Here is a 20215-nt window from a genome sequence, read left to right on the forward strand (position 1 = left end):
TATCAGAGAGGAAGCCGGAGAATTGTGTTTACAAAGATTGATTGAATAGTCGAGAGGGTTTGATGGACTGAATGGCCTTATTTTTCCTAATCTTATGATCTCACACACCGGGACTGATCTTAGCATGCGTTGGCTTCAAAGATCAGGGTGCGCTGTTATAACACACCGGAATCAGACGCTGTCACACGCTTACAGGTTTGCAAGATATGTTTGGGTCTCTTGTCAAACAGGAGAGCAAGATCTTGGGGATTTCAGGTCACTGTTCAACACCGGCGTCAGGCATGCTAATCTACTCTGAGAGAAAAGTGGCTTTGGAGTCAAATCGGCATTCACAGCCCTCAGCCTATGGTAGTGTCTAGGATCACACGTTTTTGGGTCAGCTCTCGGTGTGTTGTGGAGTATTAGCTTCACTCTGGGATCACATGACATGGTGATAAGTACACGTGTACATCTATTCTCAGTGTGATCTCGGTCAGCGGCTGCTGCAGATAGAACAAGTGTCATATCTCCTCACTCTCCACAAGTTAGAACTATCTTTCCAGTTTAGGTGACAGTGCACTGGTGAACTGTCGGTGTCACCTGCTGTATCCAGTGCTCTCGGTGCGGCCTTCTGCACATCGGAGAGGTCCGACGTAGAACGGACGCCGAGCAGATTCGCCCCGTCCGCCGCAAAAAGCGAAATTTCCTAGGAAGGAGGCCACACTCAAGTTGGAGGAAAACACATCATATTCTGTCTGGGTTGCCTCCAGTGTGATGGCCTTAAGATTACATTTCTCGCCATTATATGATTTTTCCTTCCCCATTTTGACTTGTTTATTGCCACTTATTACCCCCTCGGTTTTTCTCTCCTGCCCATCTCTTCTGTCGGACACCCGATCTATTCCCATTTCTCACGCTTGGCTTTCCTATCCTTCCTCGTCTGTTTATTACTTCTGCCCTTAATCGCTTTGAGTTATCGAACCTTGATTCTTAATACATCAACCATTACACACCCACCACACTTTCATCTGTGAACACTTGTCATCCTCTGCCTTGCACACTTTTCAGTCTTCCCTTCTCTTCTTCTTCGCCGATCCATTTGAGTCTCGATGAAGTTCTCGGCCCGACCTGTTCAGTAGTTTAGTCCCCTCCATAAATGCTACCTGAACTGCGGAGTTCCTGCAGCTTTTTGCGTCTGTCGTTCCAGATGAAACAAAAGGAACAGGGTGTCTGGTGTATCAATGTCCCTGTAATCTTATTAATCTGGATTATCACACGCCTACTCTTCCGCCGTTCAGGGAGGACAGTCTTTTCAAGGTTTGCAGTGAAGTGAAGACCTTGATCTGGTGAAAGTCTCTTTAGCAATCGCAATGCGTAAAATCTCCAGCAAAAATATCCTTGCTGTTTCACATTCTGTTTCGTAGTCCAATAAGTTTTTATCGGCTCGGTGAAAGTAGACACAATCACAAGGATATATTACTGTATTCTAGGTCATAAAAAAATTCCACATCGCAAGGTGTGTCTGTCTGAAAACGGCTTTTGTACAGAATATATCCGGATTAAAGCGGGTACAGATCAAACAGTCTGGACATTATAATTTATTCATCTCCTTACATTCCTAATAAGGACATATTCTTGAACTGTTATATCGACTCCGTGATGCCCAAAATTGTAATCCTATCCAAAAAGTTATTTGTTTCCGTTCATCCTCTGGCAAACATATTTACAATTAGTAACTACAATCATATCCCGGAACTGTATGTAAAATTATTTCCCACATTCTGCAGAACTCTCTCCACTCTGCACCTTTTTAAACTATAAATCTGGTTTTTGCGCGTCGACTGAATCTATAAGTCTAAAGTTGCCTTGTTTCAGTTAAACCACTGTGGAGTCCATTTACGTACACGTCTTGTTTCTGATTCGGCAAAATCAGTCGTGGTATCACCTGTTACCACGCAGGGATATTTTTACCTGAGCTATCTTTTTTATTCCAAATCTGCGGAAAGGTAAAATGTAGCTTCCTATGTCAGGAATAATCAATCAAACTATTACAAGCACACTTACTTTTTGAGTGTGCTATCTTCTTTGAAGAATAACTGTTTAGGTGAATAACAACGAAAGCTATTGCAGCAGGTTCTGCCGCCTGGACACATATTGATTTACACACTTACCATCTCACATCTTTCCTCGTCTTCTACGTACAGAACAGAATCTGAAAACAACTTTCCATACTGATCATCTGTCAGAAAACACCCTTAAAGTGGAATTTTCAATATACATGACTCTATTTTCTTCTCTTGAATTTAAGAATTTAACAACCGATAATTGCGAGAGAAATTCTTTGTAAAATAATAGGTTCGTAGAATAGGGACCAGCATCCAAAGCCTCGCGTAGTAATCCTGAAGAATGGCCTGGGCCCGAAAAGTCGACTGTACTCTTTTCCATAAATGTTGTCTGGCCTGATGCGTTCCATCATCATTTTGTTTTTGTGTAGTGATATCACTTCGTTCATTTACACAGTTTGCGTTCCATAGTTTGCACATTACTTTCAGCTACAGGACTCAAAACTCTCCAAGGAAAAACACGTAAGCGTGAAAATGTAAGCAGCCCCTTCACTGGCATTTTCTGCACTGGTGTACCAGTGCACAGGGCACGTAGTTCAACTGAAAGCTTTACTAAGACGGTTTACATTGATAACTCCTCTTACAGCAGGAGTTACCAAGCTTATCTGTGCCATTAACCTCTACCATTAATCAGGTGTCGGTGTCGCCCAGATTGTGCGCCACTACTTACGGGACGTATAACAGACGGCATGTCACACGAATATGAAAGCAGAAATATACTTAGTGTGACAGTAGTCTTGTTAAAAACGTTTTCTTCTGAACAATATGCTTTCGTTGCCTTCCATGTGAAGCTTTTCTCACTCACATTGGGTATCTAGTTGCGTTGGTTACACTGACGGTCCGGGTTCAATCTGTAAATCTTGTTCGACGAGGTGTTGCCAGAAAGGTTTTGCTGAGAACTTCAGTTTGCTGCACGAAGATGATAATGAAATAGATGGCTTTGTTGCCAAGTTTGCAGATGATACGAAGACTGCTGGAAGGGCAGGTAGTGCTGAGGGAACAGTTAGTATGCAGAGGGATCGAGACAGTCGAAGGGGATGGGTAAGCATGTAGAAAATTAAATGCAATGTTGGAAAATGTATGGTCATCCACATTGATAGTAGAAATAAATGTGGGGACAATTTTATAACCGGGGAGAAAATCCAAGCATCAGACATGCAAAGGGTTGGTGCAGACCACCGTAAAGCTGAACTTGCAGTTGAGTCGCTGGTGAGGAAGGCAAATCCCACGTTGACATTCATTTCAAGAGGTCGATAATACAAGAGCAAGGATGTGATGCTGAGACATTACTAGTGAGGCCGCACCTTGATTATTGTGAACAACTTGGGTGCGACATCTTACGAAAGTTGTGCCAGATTTGTAGAGGGTCCTGAGCGGCTTCACAAGGATGATTCCAGGAAATAAAGTGTTATCATACCAGGGAGGTTTGATGGTTCTGTGTCTGTACTCACTGGAATTTAGAAGGATGAGGGCGATCTAATTAAAAAAAAACCTTTCGAATGTTTAGAGGTGTAGATGAGTAGATATGGAAATAATCTTTCCCATAGTCGGAGAGTTTTGGAGAAGAGGTCACAGCCTCGGGATAGAGGAGCATCCATTCTAAACAGAGATGTGGAGAAATTTCTTTAGCCAATGGGTCGTGAATTTTTGGAGTCTGTTCCGCCACTCCACCATGAGTTAAACTATTCTCCAATCTAGTTCCAATTTCCGGTTTTTTTCCCAATATCCATTGATGCCCTGACTAATTAGATACTTATCAATCTTCTTCTTAAACACCCTCAATGACAGCGCCTTCACAGCGGTATGTGCAAAGAATTCCATAAATCCACGACCCTCTGGCTAAAAAGAAATAAATCTCCTCATCTCTGTACGAAATGGGTATCGGCTAATTCTAAGACAGTGGCCTGTTGTCCTTGACTCACCCACCAGGGAAACAGCCATTCCACATCTATTCTGTCCAACCCTTTCAACATTCGAAATGTTTCTATGACATCCCCTCTCATTCCTCTCTACTCCAATGAATACAGTCCAAGAGCTGACGAAAGCTTCTGTTACTTGTGGTAAACTCTTACCGACAAGCCTCGTCTCTTATGCTGGAACAGGTTCAACCGGTCACTGCAAACAATCGGAGTCAGATGCCTACGATTACAGCTCTCACAAACACCGACTCCGAGCTCACTGCAGGCGGCCAGCGACAGCTGCCACTATTAGCGTTCCCACCAACACAATTCAAAGTCAGTCCTACTCCCAACATCTCTCAGCTCCTCCTGTTTGGTTGCCCTAGCTGTCTGTTATTTATACTCCTGCTCCCGAATTCGGACCCCAGCAGACACCTCGTCCGTACAGGAACCGATTATTTCACCACCAGGCAGATATTCAGGTGATCTCGATGGCTGCGGGAATTTCATTACCTAATGGCAGCTGACGTTCCAACCCTAGCCTGCTCCGTTTGGTAATAATGCGCGAAACGCGTAAATGGTCAATCTCTGAGATGGACTTCCCCAGCCAGCCTAACACTTTACGGCATCAAGACGTTTGGACATTTTCTTGTAGAGTTAAGGATGGATTTTGACATTCCAGTACGTTGTCTGCCGGATGTTCACCGACTCTTGGACCTGCGCCAAGGCTGAGGGACGGTAAGAGTCTATGCAGTCAAATTCTGCGCGCTTGCTGTAGAAACGGGTTGGAAAGCGAGAACACTCACCACTGCCTTCCAGCGTGGACTGAACGCGGAGTTCCGGTATGAGATCTCTGTCCGGGATGAGCAGCAGAGTCTGGATGACATGTTTAATCTGGCTATTCGAATTGATGACGTGGTAACTGAGTGGCGCAAGGAAAGATTGTTTCTGGCTTCCAGCGCACCATCGGATCACCGTCTTTCTTCGCTCTCTCCCGCTCCCACAACACCCAGCCTGCCAATCCGCAGAGGAGCTTATGCAAGTAGGGACACGTGTCTGTTTCAAAGGGAACGGGAGTAGCTCAAAGGAAGAGGTTTTCTCCAGTTTTGTGGCGGTGCAGCACATTTCTGGGCGGCATGTTTCAACCGGCCATTAAAAGAGGATCCCGTCAGCAGAGAGGGGAATCCCGCAGGATCGATTCTCTCTTTAGTCAGCGTCCCATAATTCTGTACTTCAGGCTGATCCTTGTCGTGGAGTTCTCGGACCCATGGACTTAAAACGCTTATCGACTCAGGTGCAGCCGGAAACGTCATGGCCACCTCTCAAGCTCAGAGATAGGGAGATCCGACTAAGGAATCGACAGAAAGTTCAACGTCAAGGCGCTGGGCGGTCGACCTCTGGGCTCTGGCCAGATCCACCATCCCATTGATCCCTCGAGCTGAAGATCGAAATGAAGAAAGAAAAACTCTTTTTAGATCAGGTTGATTCACCTGAAATGTCACTGGTACTTGGTCTCCCCAGTTAGCCCGACATAGCCAGCTGATCGACTGGTCTCTGAATGCACTCCAAGAGTGGGGACTGGCATTCCTCTCCACCTGTCTAGATCCAAATCAGGTTCGCTTTCATAAATCCTCTCATGTGTCAGCTTAGGATGTGGGCCTGCCTGGGACTCCAACTGAATATGCGCATCTCCTTGAGGTTTTCAGAAAAAAAGAAGTCCACCACACCCACACCCCCAGACGGGCTATTTGACTCTGCCATAGACCTCATACTTCGCATTAGTTCTCCCCGGGGACGGCTCATTTCTCTTTCTCGTACTGAAATGGTGGCCATGGAGGAATATATCAAGGAGGCATTGGCCATGTGTTTATCCGCCAGTCAACCTCATCGGCAGGAGCAAGCATTTGTTTTGTCAGCATCCCTGCACTGGTTATTGACCCCTGAATCTATCTGCGCATAGAATCACCCTGCATCCATCTGCAATCTATCTGCATATTGAAATCGCTCATGACTGTCATAGCCTTTATCTATTTTTTGTTGCAATTTATAGACGTTAATACACTTTCACATATTCGTTTTTTTTTAATTCATTTATCCAATACATTGTTTAGACATAACCTGATAGAAATAAGGAATGTGTCCAGAAAGCACTCGGGTTCTCCCGCTGTCTCAGAGTGTAACACAGACCAAAGCAATGATACCAATCACAGCGAGCATTGTTGCCTTCTGAAATGCGTATAGCTTAACTGATGACGGTCCAAAGTTATAACGCATTTTGATGCCTAATTCCTGTATCTTCATAGTTTGTTCACTCATTGGTTACAAATCGGATCCTTGATTCAATATCTGTCACCTCCAAGCTGTAACGATCAAGAACGAGACTTGCACGAGAACTCAGCCCATGAATTCGAAAACAAGCTGGTGTGTAGAGTAGTATAAATACAATCAATGTATTTTACTGGTGAGTCGCTGGTGGTGCAAATTGTTCCTTGCAGATAAAGAACGTTTTTATTTCTTTGCTAGGATATAAGCAGGTATTGGCAATTCTATATTTAACGAGTGTGTTCTGTATTTGTCTTGCTTAAAGAGTCATAATTGCCGTCAACATTGACTGGTCATCGTGCAAGAAGAGGACAGCGAGTGTGTGTTAGTAGTTGGAAGCATCTCTCTTCGGTAGTGGAAACTGTATAGACGATGCATCTACATTGCCAGTTCCTCTATAATGCGAGCCAGCAATCTCTGTCGTGCTCACTGGTATCTCTGTAGAGGGACAAACTAATCTATTTATTGATCTGAAGTATCTCTCTGTTAGTGGAAATTATGCCTGTGATGTCTGCCAGTCTCCAGTCTAGTCTTCCTTAACGCGCCTACGCCCGTTGCACACCTCAATCCCAGTAATAACACTGTGGGACGTCACATGGATCAGGGTCAGGCTGCCGAATGGGGAGTTTGAGCATATCCAGCAGGGAGTGGCTCACATCCTTCTACTTCGACACATCTTCCTTTGTTCGGTTCCTTTGAAAGTGCAAACTTTCACGAACATTACACAGCCAATGTTATCGGAGTTATGTTTCACTGACACATTTTGGCTTCTTCCTCAATGAGTTGATCAGCCGTCTCGTTTGTTCAAGTACAACTTTTTTCGGAGATTTAAACAAATCTATTCTTCCCTTTTCTCCTGTTAGGTCCTGCAAACAATGGAACTCAAAGTAGCTAATGGCAGCATATTGATACTTTGATAATGAGCTTACCGTGAACTTTGATACTTTGGGAAAAAATCTCCTTTTCGAAAATTATCGAGAATCATATGTTATCCTTTAATTTGATTTTGCAAAAGCCTGTAACAAGGTGTATTCTGTCAGCCTTTAATTGCCGAACCTCAACGGGTTAAAGGCATAACTTTCTGATTGTAAGTAATCTCCAGTGGGATATCCAGTATATAGGTTTCTTGTGATTGTTTGCAGCCTGTTCGAAAAAAGTAAGCAAATGATGGCATTATTATGCTTAGTATTCAGGACAACGTGTTTAGACTGTTAAACCTGTGTGTAGTCTTCTGCAACGTTTTTTTTTTTAAGTGTGCAAAGTGTAAACATCGGGATGAAACATCCGAAAAGGACAGAATTGAATGAGATGATATTTCCTCATTATGAGGTTCACCGACCTCCACTAATGTAAAGGTACTGGAACGAAGCTGCAGTTACATTACATTTCAGGTGAAGTATCAATTGTTTCACGAAATGGCATCTAGATTTAATGTTGAACGATAGAGCGCCGAAGTGAATGCGAGAGTTCGTGGGAACTTTGTCATCAGGGCTATTTTCTGTTATTGGCAATACAAATACGTACGAAAACTCCAGCTTACCCTACAACCGTCAATGTGCAATGTTGGCAAAGATATAAAAAAAGATATATTGAGATATTTTCCCCGCAACAGACTGGTCATCGTTGACGTCATTGCCACAACAATTATAAAAAAGGCTACTTAATGAGTCTGTTCCACTATTCCCCCCCCCCTTATTTCTCCAGAGGCCTCCCGTCCCATTATCCTTTCCCTTCTCCAGCTCTGTATCACTTTCTCCAATCAGCTTTCCAGCTCTTAGCTTCATCCCACCCCCTCCGGTCATCTCCTACCATTTCGCATTTCCTCCTCCCCCAACTGCTTTCAAATCTCTCAATATCTTTCCTTTCAGTTAGTCCTGGCGAAGGGTCTCGGCTCGAAAAGTCGAAAATGCTTCTCCTTACAGATGCTACCTGGTCTGCTGTTCCATCAGCTTTTTTTTGTGTGCTATTCCACTATTAGTCTGGTTACTCTTAGTCCTCTCTCCGTTCTACTATCAGTTTGTTCACTATTTGGCCCACTCTCCGTCCACTAGTAGTCTGTAACTCTCTCCATTCCACTGTTAGTTGGTAACATTTTGACCGTTTCTCCATTTTCCTATTGGTTTAGTAATTCTTTGGCCCTCCCTCCGTTCAATGAGTACCGTGAATGTGTGGCCCTCAGTCTGTACCATTGTCATTCTGGTGACTCGTTGGCAGCCTCTCTCGCTTCTAAGATTAGTATCGTCAATCTGTGCCCGTCTCTCGGTTCCACTATTATTCTGCGGCTCCCTCTCCGGTAATCTTCTCAGAGCAACAATACGAACCACTGGAATAATCCAGAACTTCCCTGCAATTGTGATATGAGCGCGTTTAGCTTCGGCTCAAGATTAACCAGCTTAAGCTAAGAAAAAAAAAACAAAAAAGAAAATAATAATAAGAGATTTCTGCAACGTTAGGTATGTTCGACAGACTTGTGAAAGGAGAACGTTCTACCTTTCCATTTCGAAATCACTTTTGAGGAAAACGCTTGAACAAAACTTTAAAGCTTTAGACCAGATGTCAGTGTGATAGATGGGGCGACAAGACTGATTTATTTCTATATTCCTATATAGCTATTTTTTTCTTTAATATTTTATGCATATTTTATTCATCCACGTAATCTTCTATAGATTTGTTAAGTATACCCACAAGAATAGAATCTCAGGGTATGTGGTGTCATATATATATCCTGATACTATTTTTTACTCTGAACTTTGAACATTGATCTATTGTCTCTATGGTTTCTTCCGATTTCGGGACCAGCGCTTCCTACACTGTGTGTATTACCTCTTTAAATCGGCCCCATAGTTGCTCAACTGACTCAACGTCAAGCAGTTCATTCTAGTTACCCTCCTAATGTCTTCGTCGCATCTTCTCAAACTTTGCCTTTTTGAAATTAAGTTTACTTGTTTGGTTTTTACTGATATACTTTAACTAAGTTTAAAATAAATCTTCGATACCAGCCATGCTACTATTACTTGTTCTAAATGCGCAACAACCTTCATGCTCCAAATTCTAACCGATTGCTACACAATATGAAGTCTAGGTAGGACTCTCCTCCTCTTGGTGCATTAACATACTGGTCAAAGAAAATCATTTATCTTCTCAATAAATTCACATTCCTGTAATCTATTAGCCACTGGGTTTTCTCACTCAATAATCGGTTATCAATGTCTCGCATTATTATACGTCACCCTTAGAATAACTTATTTCTGTAATATTCTAATGGAAAAGTACATAACGAGGAATAGTGCTCAATGTGGGGACTATGCTAGTCATGCGGGTATGAAAGAAAATAAAAACGTTATGATAAAGATATGGATGATTAACCACGGGAAGATGTGTCGTATGGAATTTAAGCCAAGCCAGAGCAGATGGGTGCTTAACTGAGGACTGGGTAGATTGCCAACAGCGAGCTAAAGTACATCGAGACTGATTTGAACGTTGCTTGACGTGGTGACTCGGCTTGAAGAGAAAATACCCAACTCAGTGAGAATCCGACGAAATTAGAAGCCTACGAGTTCGGCTGGCCTTTGGAGGCCCAGGGTCTCGGGGCTCTGGAGATGGGCTGATTGAAGTTCGATCTCACGGCAGGTAATACTTGTGACGTTGGTGGTGACGGAAGATCTACAGCTGTGTGCTCAGAGACCCTCGATCCTCGGGCACAAAACTCGACAAAGCGACGTAACGGACTTCTAGCATCGTAAAGCAGTGAGTTGTTTATTATGTTCCCCCCCCCCCACGGTGTGAAATAGAGACACCCCTTTTTCCCTTATTAGGGAGAGGAAGAGCCCCCTGAAAGTCGAATGCTAGGTGAGCAATGTAGTCTTTGGTGTACTGCAAATATGTCCATTTATTGTTACTTTGCTCACGCTTGAGTGCTCGGTGGCGGTTGCCGATGCTTTTTTTTGTCGGTGGGGGAAGAGGCGATTGTTGCTTGCTTATGCACGCGAGGGAGGTTACTTCGGGGGGACTTCGGTGTAGTAATATTTACCTGTCGTTTACTCTTTGGGACCCTCCTCTGTTTTCGTGAATGGTTGCGAAGAAAAAGCATTTCAGGATGTATATTGTAGACATTTTTCCTAAACATTAAATGTATCTTTGAAACCTTTGAAGAGAAAGCTAACACCAGACATCACATGAAGCGTCTAAAGCGGATAGAAAATCAGCAGGGCTATCTTTCCTATTCAGAGTGAGATAATATGGACTTTTGAATCTGAAAAAGGAGGGTAGGTTTGTGATGAATGTACTGACGCAGTTCCGTAATGTCAGGACGATGACAGGCAGCCTCTCTCCGAACATCTTCTTCCAGCATACAAACGAGAGAACCCAGTATAACTGTCGGCGACTCCAATCCCACCCCCTTCCCCATTTGTGATCAGGGATAAATTGCAATGTCAGGAAACTGGGGCCGGAATCTGAAAAAAAGAATATAACATGGACTATTTCTTTTGTGGTTCAGCTTCTGAAAGGCATTGCTAAGGAGAATGGGACATTAGTGCAAGCGGATGATAATTATGAGCAGTTACAGGCAACGGGCCACCGGAGAGCAGTACACCGTCGAGATACCGCAGAGGATAGGAAATTGATTGTACTGTGCTCCTATGTGAACCTATCATATGGCCATAACACAGAGCATCCTTGTAAACCACAGAATTACATTATTAACACTCATCGTTGACGGAAATACAAGGATAGTAGAGCAAGTGAAGAATTAAAAATCCGCTAAGTTACTTCTGGGTATTAATAGGGAATTCCGCTAGATGTGTTGACCAAATGAATCCAGCTGAACGGCCAGCACCAAAATGTATTTATGTCTGATCTATGAATGATGCTTCAAAATGTATAATTGATCAACTTCATCTCGGGACAATTTAGAGCTGGAAGTCATATATATTTCGTGAAAAAAAATCGTGTCTCGCAGCACTGACGAATCTAGAAAGTCTTTAATATTGCTTGATCCCACTGTCATTACTCACAGTCAAGTATGGAAACGTAGTAAAATGAATGTTTAAAACATCGGAATAAGACAGTGCAGATGTGACACTACAAGAGAGGTAACACACAAAAGCAATATATCTTCAGTTCTACAGTAAGGCGATAAAAGCTAAAGTAGGCGTAAGTGGCAAAGTACCCAGTATAATGCCCACATCTATTAATTCAACGACGGTATGGATATTATTAAGCCTGATACTGTACAACAAATCATTAATTTAATCTCGATTCAGTACTTGGTCCGAAATTGATGGCGAGAAATCGTGGGAGCCGTTGGAGATAAAGTGCCGTAGTGACGTCATTTTAAAATCGGTTGAATATTAACTTGCGGATGATATATACCTTTGCCTTAGACTTGAAAGGCTTTCTTAAATTCATATATTCAAACTATAGATTATTTGGTAACCGATTAACACTTAAAATATGTCATGTTGTGCAATATCTGAGAGTGTGAATACAGTGACAATGTAATATGGCACGGGGAATGGAGATTTGTGAGTTCACTTGAGAGGGAGATAATCCGTGCGTGAATGAACGGAAGGCAGTCGTGAATTTGTTACGGTTGCATTGACAGGATGTTTGAGTTAAACCTCTGTTTCACAATACGGGATGACAGTCTGAAAATGTCTTTGCCCTTGTGTGAAATAAATTTGCAGCAACGGATGTGAATTTCAGAGGCTACTTCTCATTCCGAAATTGCATGGCCGTATTGCATATAGGCCACATTCACCCTTATCCTTCTTCCCTCTTTGTTCTTTAAAATATTTGATAAGGATTGTCACCTTGAAATTTGCTGTCTATTCAGCACACGTCTGTTACCTGCGAAGGTTTTGAAGGTAGAAAAGTGCAAGTGTTGCCTTACCTGCACACTATTGTCCTTTATTTGTTTGCTTCCGTATTGATTTCAGAAGGAGGCGCAGATTTCATAGTGGCCAGGTGGAATCAGCGTTAAAGTTTAAAGATATGACGACTGTACTCCAGCAAGAATACACTCCATCTACTATCTCATCTTCCTTCTGAAGGTAAGTAAAATCTGAATCAATTTAGTCAGGTTTCACCTGATCCCATGCCACCTAATTTTCTAAACGGGAAACAAGGTCAAACACGTTCCAGAATGAATATATCTCGCGTCGGCTGCTCTAACCTCAGCCGTCTATTTCTTCCTTCAGTTTTTCGAAGAACTCGGTCTGATCCCTCAGACCAAAAAGCACGAAGATTGTCCCCAACGAGGATACGTTTCCCCAGATACTCAAGAATTCCATCTCACAGAATAGTTTCGAATTGCTTGTCCACTACTGACGAAAGACTCGCTGGCCTGTAATTCTCACGACAGTCCCTATTCTCTTGTACAAAGAAATAACATTTGACATACTTCAATCATCTCGTGCTACTCCTGTGGCCAGTGAGGACGCGAATGACATGTACAAAAACGGAGTAATATCTTCGCTCGCTTTCTCTAAGTACCTGGAAGCATATCCCTCTAAACGCGAGAAATGTTTTGTTTTGTATAATGTTTTACACGTTTCCAATGCATAAATGACTTTGTCGGCATGTCCCAGCACGTAGAACACATGTATACTGTATCCACATTCATGAAGGTGAATCTGGTGAATACAGAATAAAGAATCATTAAGGACCTTCACTCCCTCCGTGCATTCCAGACACTTGCTTCCCCTTTTATCGTTGATCTTTGCCACACTCCCTCTATTCATCCTCTGTTCTTCACGCACTGTAAAGCTACTCTCGAAGGCCTTCTAATGTTCACTTCAAGCTCTTCTAACTCTATTCTTAAATTCCTTTCCTGGCTACATTCTGACTATCCATAACCCTGCCAGATCTTTTCTTCCCAAGGTTTAAGTATTTTCTTCTTTCTTACTCTTGAGGAGGTGCCCCATATCTCTTGTCAACCAGGGTTACTTCACACGACCATCGGTTCACTTCCTTAATGAGACAAGCCGAAACTGAACCACAATCAAGTCTCCATTTATAACGAAATGTTTCTGTTGCGCATTTCAAGGAGCACACCATTTACCAAGTTCGGCTCTAAGTTCCTACCTAATAGAACCAAGTAAATACATTCCTATCTCATCGTAAGGTTATAGTAAATGTCGAGAAATTGCTCTCTATCTTTCTGAAGTGCTAACCTGCGGAGAGATCTGTAACCTGATCCGTTTCATTTTCCAATACAAGGTCCAGAATAGACTGTTCGCTGGTCCGCTTATTATGTCAGGAGTCGGTCCAGGACGCAACTGAAAATTCTGTCATACTTAAACCGTTTAACCTATCTCCCGACCAGACTTTCGCTTTCTCCAGGTTTTCTTATTGGTGATGGGGGTGGGTGGGCGTGCGGTGGTCCGTACAGAATATTCCCAAACGAGTGATACCTCCCTTCCTGCTTCTGAGTACTTCTCGCAGTCTATAATTGACAATCTCTCCACGGTTTTTTTCGCTTTCTGCTGCTGTGTTACTGTCACACACTCCCTGTGCTTCAATGCACACTTTACTCTCCTTTACCCGATTCTGTTCAAATTGAAAGAACTGAACTCAGGAGAGTCCAGAAGCCTTTCCTGACCTTGTGTTTCTTCGGTCTCTGTGATAGTTTGGAGTAATTCAAACAATGTAACAATCATGCCAGCCCATTATTTGCGCCAGTGTTTCCTACCTAAAACGTATGAAGAATGCAGCCTTCCGAGGTGTTTGCAACTTCAGGGTGACCAGACAAAGGATGATTAGAATTTGTGACAAATCCACTCATTTTTAATACCGTTTTATTTGAAAAATCCGCTGAATTGCAATTGAATATGGGCGTTATCTACACAGATGGCCATTTACCGTAGAGATATATCTCAAACCATTCTTCAGTTCCTTTCTGAATTTCCTCTGTGTCAGTGTATAGATACAAGTATTGGTGCACATACTGAAAATTTGCAACATGTATCCAGATTGTTGCAGTATATATACCGGGGAATTCAAATATCTGTCCAGATAAAAATAGTTTTCCAGTTGCCATTCAAGAGTGTGAGCTAAATAGGGCATCCACAAAAGTATGAAATTAGCTGATACAGCATACAACAAAATCATCGACTTTCTGCGGTTTAACATCTCGGTATCCTTCTGATTATCACTGCGGCTCCGAAGCCGTCTGCGGACTGTATTTGCCGCTAAGATATGTCTTACTGTTAACCCATTGAACACTAGAATTAAGCCTATTGGTAGCAACGGTGTTAAAATGCTATCCAACAATTCGTATCCTTTCCACACAGGTAAAGTAGAGTATTCATATGTGAGGGCGCAACGCCACGGCATGTTGTCAATAATGACATAAGGTTGAACGGCAAAGTAAAACGGAACACTTCTCCCGCAGCTCACTAGAACCACGGTCAACATAACCACAGTTGCTGTTCTCTCAGTGCAGTATCGTTCCCGCAGCTTTCGACAACATATTGCGATGAAACGATCGAAGGTAAAACTGACCGTAAACCAAACAGAACAATCCCTCGTCACAACGCTGAATACAAGTGTCAGAGCGCAAACAGGAGTGATGAGCAGGGATCTGGAATAAATGTAGATATTGTTGGTCTGATCCAGTAAAGCGAATATTATAACCACCATCAGATCCGCTGTTGCCATTCCAACCAGGTAACGGGTGATGCATTTGGAGAGTCCGCACTTTCCCCGAGATAGGATGACAATCGCCGTTAAATTAACTACAGGAAATACGAGAAAAAGAGACAACAACAACACAGAATTATCGTTGGCTGCAACTCTCTGAATGGTCACCATTCTTCAAATGCTACGCAGGGTATAATTGTTCTGGAAGTGAAGAACAGAAATTCAATGTGTGCCGGCCCCTTCGCTGCATTCCGGCTAGAGGACAATAATGGACTGGAGTGGCAGAAAGCCGACCAAGATAAAACTAAGAAGGTATTATATCAGCAACACCATATTTGACAAAAGAGTAAATTTTCACATCGAAAAATAAATGGAAAATGAACATTTGTGTTGAGTAAAAGACCGAACAGTGCGGCGGAACAAAAGCAAGACGTCAGCACCATTCATACAGTGAGCAGCTCCAGTATCTTACCCGGGATACCAATCGCTACCATTGCAGGATAGAAAATACCCGCGATGTAGTAAACTGCTGGATATTGCATTTTCCGACAGAGGCAGCTTTCAGCTGTACGTAATGTTCCAACTACGCATATGGAACTGTGATCGGATTTACAGAGTTATATGCAATTCAGAGTAATCCCTCTGAGGCAATTAGTGTGGGTATGACATCAGTCACATAAGGGACAACCAGCTGCAAATTAAAGTGTTTTTCTCACTCCCAAACCATGCCATAAATTCGTCTCCCCAAGGATGTTGCAGGTTATTGACTCCAAAAACAAACAACAAAAAAGATAATATGAACGTTACCAATTTAATTTCCATGACACCTGACTTCTGCTGCTGAAATGAGACGTTTTCTGATCAATTCTGTTTCTAACAGTGATATTCACCCTGAACAATCAACATGGACAATCTACGTCAATCTCCTGATGAAGGGTTTCGGCCCGAAACGTCGTCACTACCTCCTCCCATAGATGTTGTCTGGCCTGCTGAGTTCTGCCAGCATTTTGTGTTTTTGCGTCAACCAGATTTGTTTTGTAACACTCGACGGAGCACCTTCGCTGCCGACTTGAAGGGCAGGTGGTGAAATGGAATTCACGTCTTCATTGAAGGGGAAGACAGCTTCATTATTTTAATTTGTTCGTTCTCGCCACTTTGAGTGGTTAGAGTGCTGAAAGTCGCCTGAACGGCTGATGAGATGCAGCACAATAGCTCACGCTGTCGTATAAAAAGGCATAAAAAAGGAGAGCAATGCTCCAGGGACCTTTGATAATATAAAGGTGAACGCCCACACGACATTAGCTTGCGGTTTGTGGCCGTTGTTTTCCTGCACACACATATGGACCGTTCGGTATGAAGCCCATTATATCTACTCGTGAATGATTTGACCATTGTCTGTTCGGTGCTGTCTATTTAAAAAATGCGTGTGAGTCTCAAAATCTGCGCACTTCCTTAAGTAAGGACGCACATTGGATGACCCAGACGAGGAATTATTTCAAGCACAAAATGGCTGCCTTTACACTAGAAGCCCCACGCATCCCAAAGGTCGTGAGCATATCACCAAATCCGGCGACACACACAGATCAACCCAAATCCTTATGAACTTCCAGAGTCACCCACAGAAACGTGGCGACTCCAAATTCAACGACAAACCCCCAGATCTGCTATCGCTAAATACGAGCGCATCCCCATATTCAAGAACAAACCCCAAAATCACTGTGCATCCACGTGCACCCCGAGACCCTGTGCAACCCAATTTCGCTGACACGCAATACCCATTACCCAATGCAGCGCGCACCCTAAACCCGCTGACACCCCCACATGCCCATGAGATTTTTCCGAGCAAGATACATTCGAAACAGTTGAGAAATTGGCAGACACGACGTTAACAATCCGCACTCAACACATTCACATCCTGATCCGGCAACACACCCAAATTTGTGTGTATCTCCAAATAAGTGTGCATGGCCATGTTTGAGACTAAATTTCGAGTGTCGTCTGAGTTTCTTCCTTAAATCTCACCGGCGGTTCTTTTCTCGCATTCCCTTCAAATTTGCAGCAATTTCGAAAAGCACAGCGCAGTACCTTTAAATATGCATTTAAAGTATTTTGCAGTATTGGTAAAGAATTAGACCATTACTCTGTAAAGTAGCCCAGCGCTCCCGATTATCGGAATACACTTTAGCTGAGGCTTTGCATTGATAAATCAAAACTGCCCGCCATGAATCCACAAATCCTGTGCACATCACCAAATCAGTGCGCACTCGAAACACGCCGACACACCACATACATGATAGATTATTCCAAGGCAGAATTCATGTCCAACATTTCAGAAAATGGCTGTTTCGACATTTAACATTCGTACGCTCCCCAAAATACGATCGCAACTGGCGATCGGTCAACAAATAACTCACGGAATATACGAACATCACAACATCTAATTACACCCCCGTAATTGACTACAAAACCCAAAATTTGCAAATATTCCCAAATCCTTTTGCATATTTGCCGCCTACCCCTAAATCTACGAACACCCGAAATCAGTGCTCACCCCCATAATTGAGGATTCAACTTCAAATCCGTGCGTATTCTCAATCAAAATTCACATCATAGCACTGTGCACCACTTATTCTCAGACACTGCTCAATATCTGCGCGGCCCAATTCAGTGCGCGCCCCAAAACCGCTAACATCCTGACATGCAGTTTAAAATCCTTTCAAGAATTCAGAAAATGGATGCCTCGACATTAAAACCCGCAGACAGCCCAAAATTAACGTGCAACTTCAGATCCGCCAACACGCCCAAATCTTTATCTCACCCCATATCCGTGTTTACATGTACACAATCCCAAATCCATGTACACCTCAAATATGAGCACACCCTAAAATTCATGCAAATATCATTCCCGCGGAGAAACTCACTTGTACATTAGATTATCCGAGAGGAAGTATCATTTAAAATACTTCATGTCAAATTTCCAATTAAATTCATTATTCACGTGATCTAAATGAAATAACTTTGAGATTCGGCACACCTCCAAACCGCAGACGTGAGAAATCCGGATGCATCTGCAAATGCAAATACATCCCCACAACTTCAAACCGTGGACACACACACGCTAATTAGATTACCTCAAAACAATAATTTCAGACATACACAAGAAGACAAAATCTGTGTACAACGAGCCCCACAAATGAATGTGGGGGTTTCAGCGTGTTTGGGCTGCGCAGGGATTTGGTGATGCGCACCAATTCGACGATGCACGTGGATTTGGTGATGTTCGCTTATTTGCGTTGCCTTTTCAATCATGGGACACACATACATTTGGTGAGTGAACGGATCAAAAGTTGCGTGCCGATTATTAATGTGGAGGCTGCCATTTCCTCAATTGTTTTTATTGATTGTTACTCCGGGAAAATCTGATGTACAAGTGGCCCAGTCCGTGGGTTTCGGTTTCGCACTGAATTGGCGATTGTGCAAATTTATTTTTTGTCGTCGAATACGGGTTCTACACGGTCTTGTGGTTCATATGAATCTGGGGTTGTGCATGGATTTAGGAGCGTACTCTCGGAAAGGGTTGCAAACTGATTTAGGGGAGTGCTCCAATATAAGGGTGCGCACCTTTTTAGGGATAGGAAATTTAGGGTAGTTGGCGAACATCTGAGTCCCTACGTTTTTTTGAGTGCATATCGATTTTGTGACGTACGTAGGGACTTTGAGATACGTGGTGGTTTTTACTGTTAAGACAGCCATTTGTGTTTGCGATGATTATCCGTCTGGGTCATCTAATGCGCTCTCGTATTTGAGGATGTGCACAGATTTGGGGGTGCGGGCGGATTTTAGTGATCAGTGTCCAGTTCGGGTTGTAGTCTTGAATATGGGGCTGCCCACTGATTTGGGATGACACGCAGATTTGGGTGTGTCGCCGATCTGAAAAAAGGGTTTTGGCTTTCTAACCTGGAGACAGTCATTTTCTGAATTGATTGAAATGTTTGCTTGTCTAAGATAATCCATTATGCATCTGGCGTGTCAGCGGGTTTGGGGTGCGCACCGATTTTGGGTTTGCGCAGATTTAGGGCTACCTCGGCATATATGGGTGGCAACTGATTTGCGATGCGAACAGATTTAGTGAAAACAGCGGATTTGTGAGTACATACAGAGTTGGTCTCCTGAGGATAGTTTCGGCGAGTACGTGTGCACAGTGATGGGTGGATTTGGAACCACATAGTATCTAATGGTGCGTTCTGATTGGGAGATTGCACAAGCTGAGGGATGTATCAACCAATATCGGTGAACAGGACGTCAGTATGGATTTCGGGTGCACAAGGGTGCCTGACGATTGGGGATGAGATCAGGTTTAGGTGTGTGTCGGCGCATATGGGTGCACATGAATTTTTTGGTGTCAGTCGGTTTGGGGTTGCGGTGAATCTCGAAGTCATCTCATTTATAGTGTCTTTAAGAGCAGCTGCACTATGTTCTCGCGATTTCTTTAAGGTGAATGCTGTCACTCTAAAGTGGCTCTTCCTTTGGGAAATTCAAATGTGTATACGTGGGTGTCAGCAGGTTTGGTGGTGTACACGATCTTTGATGCTCCCTTTGGATTTAGGGTCCTGACAAATCTCAGGTTGTTTCATTGATAGTTTCTTTATTAATAAATAAACTTTGTAACTTTGTGAACTATTTGAAATTACTTCTCCTCTCGGCTAACCAAATCTGTAAGTGGGAGGTGTTGACAGGTTCGGAGTGCGCAGCCATTTGGGTGTGCAGACGTATTTGGGAGTCCACGTGGATTTTCGAATGTCGGTGGAATTGGGTTAATGCCAAAATTCAAATAGTTTCGTTTACAGACAATTGGATAAAAATGCACTTTATCGTTGAGTTTTGTTCTTGAACTGTCTGTGGACTTTTGTTTGCTACTCATGTGGGGGTTGCTTACGGATTTGTTGCTGCGCACAGACTTGGGAGAGGAACTTGTGTTTGCTGCACATTGGTTAAGGGATGCACCATAATTTGGAGAAGCGCAAATATTTAAGGATAGGTATGTCAAATAAATTTGATCATATTTTATGTTTTTTTAATATTTTGGTGCAGTTGGACCGGGGATGCACATAGATTTGTGCGCCTCAGCTGGTTTAGGGGTGTACACGGATTTTGTGGCGTCGGTCTATCCTATCAGCTTACATAGGAATTATCGAACTGTAGTCTGCTGCTAGAAAGGCGAATGTTAATGACATTTACACCTGAATGCTC

This window comes from Hypanus sabinus, unplaced genomic scaffold, assembly GCF_030144855.1.
Source record: "Hypanus sabinus isolate sHypSab1 unplaced genomic scaffold, sHypSab1.hap1 scaffold_972, whole genome shotgun sequence".
Taxonomy (NCBI): Eukaryota; Metazoa; Chordata; class Chondrichthyes; order Myliobatiformes; family Dasyatidae; genus Hypanus; species Hypanus sabinus.